This window comes from Palaemon carinicauda, chromosome 20, assembly GCF_036898095.1.
Source record: "Palaemon carinicauda isolate YSFRI2023 chromosome 20, ASM3689809v2, whole genome shotgun sequence".
Classification (NCBI taxonomy): Eukaryota; Metazoa; Arthropoda; class Malacostraca; order Decapoda; family Palaemonidae; genus Palaemon; species Palaemon carinicauda.
In genome coordinates this window covers 102,689,423-102,691,901 of record NC_090744.1, presented here as the reverse complement: position 1 = coordinate 102,691,901, position 2,479 = coordinate 102,689,423, and positions in this window count along the sequence as shown.

The following is a 2,479-nucleotide window of genomic DNA, read 5'->3' as shown; positions in this document are numbered from 1 at the left end:
TCTATCAGAATTTTCTGCGATTTAATATGGTCCATCATTATTTAACAAAATGGAAGCATTTCTAATCCTGCTTGTCTTTGGATCCTTCCTAGCATTCGTAAGATGAGTTATTATGACTAGAATTAAACATAAGCAGTAAAAAGGCCATAAATCAATTCAATTCTTTTTGTGGAAATATGAGGATCCAGTAGAAAACGGGAAACTCTTTAAGTTAAATATGGGTTGCATTGTCCGTAGAGTTAACCAATATCCTAATGAATATCGCTCATGAAAATAACATTATTTGATATTGCAATTATATATGAAGTTTTTCTATCTATCTATCTATCTTTATTTAATTATTTATTTATTTATTCCTGTATTCATACATGAATAATAATATTTGAAGAACACCAGAAAAAAATAAAATTTCTCTTACATCATGAAAACTCTATTTCATAGCAAGTATTTTTACCAGATGTGTACTCTGAAGGTAAGCCATTAGGGTATAATTAGTAGGTCCCATTATAATAGGACGCAGAACAGTGAAAAGAGCCATTAATTTGGTTAAGTGTCAGGGGCCTAACGATGGTCGTAAATGACAAAGGTAAATGGAGGCATTAGGAATGTAGTCCCTACCTTTCGCGTAGATGAAAATACTACACTTCGTGTTATTTATTTGGTCTAATTATGAACCAATTGATAGATATAGTAGCATCCAGCTGATGTTAGTACGTCATGTCGTGGGATATATTATCAATATATCGGGTTACTTCAACATTATTTGCAGTTATTCATATAATGCTAGTCTTTATCTTTTGACGATATATTTTGTAAAATATGTAGCTTTTTGTTTGAATATTTAGGCACAAAAAGCTTGCTTTGCATAACTTACGTTTTGCTATTACTGCACATGTAAATTATAATTAGTGTTCATGAATTTTACGTAATAATAATAATCATATATGCAAAAAAATAAATAAATAAATAGAAATAGGCGTAATTTGCTTATAATGATGTGAATCATTTATAATACGAACAGCTGATCAATTTTATATGCATGTAAGATCTATTTCTGTTTATCTATATGACTTATATATAATAAGAATTTCTTCATATCAAGATATATTAGTTATAAAGCAATGTATGTTAAGTATTGTTGTAGGGGAAGTCCTAATGTATTTGCTTAGAAGGGAAAAACTATGTATGTGAAAGTTGAACATCCTAGCTTCTTATTATAATGCAATAATCATAAAATTAGCTGTTGTTGTGGCCTACTGGAAACGTCCCTGTAGACGTTCTGCTGGACGGGAGATCGAACTACGGGCCGACCAAGGGAAATGTCCGTGCCAATAAGAAGAGTTGATTGTAATACACGACGGTGACGACGTCCTGGTCAAACTCGATAGTTTCTTGTAGTGTCTGTAACCTCACCATCCTTCTGAGTTAAGGATATGGGGTTTCGGGTAGCCTTTAGGTCTACCTGCTGAGTCTTCGGCAGCAATCGCGTGGCTCTTCTTGGCTCTAGCTTGGGAGAGAGGGGGCTTTGGCACTGATCATATGTATATATGGTCAGTCTCTATGGTGTTGTTCTGCTAGGGCATTGACACTGCCCCTTGCCTCTGTCATTCATAGGGGCCATTTTAAACCTTAAAACGCTTTATAATAACTGATCTAAAAATTCATCTCATAGGCAAACCAGATCAAAAGTTGCTAGCCATATCCCTTTTTTACAGAGTCGTTATAGACTTGGGTATGATTCCATTCCGTCTATTGGCTTCAAGTTTCTGTCTCTGTAACATAAAGCCTTTTACGCACGCTGGTCTCGAGAACCGTCTGACATTCCTTTCACTACCGGAGTTCTTTTTCAAAGTGGTCAATTTTCTGCTGTAAAGTCAAAATTTCGGTAGTCTGACGGGACTTTGAACTCGTCCTATTTTTTGTCATTTTTTAAACAAAAGTGTTAGATTGACAGCGATACTTTATTTTTTCCTTCAACATTTGGTCTGCCTAAAGTATTACTTTTTTCTTGCATATGTCTGAAGACAGAGTGAATCATGTCTCTTAATATTATTATTCTAATAATAAACCCTTAGAAATCTCTCTCTCTCTCTCTCTCTCTCTCTCTCTCTCTCTCTCTCTCTCTCTCTCTCTCTCTCTCTCTCTCTCTCTCTCTCTCTCTCTCTTCATTATTTTTTCATTAAGGTCCAGACGCCACTTTTTTTCTTATCTTTATTAGCGTGATCCATGATTATATATTGGTTGTCTGGTAGATAACACGAACATATCAGAATCTAATCAACTTTCTATGTCGTATTATATCACTATTTAAAAGTTATATATATTGGTTTTAGTTTATATCTTATTCTAAGTTTAGATAACGTTTTAAGGAACAAAAATTATATGAAAAATACATTCTTGTTTAACGAATTCAATCAAGTCATTAGATCGTTTATGTATATTCTGCTGACTTCATTTCTTCTTCGAAATTTCTAATTTA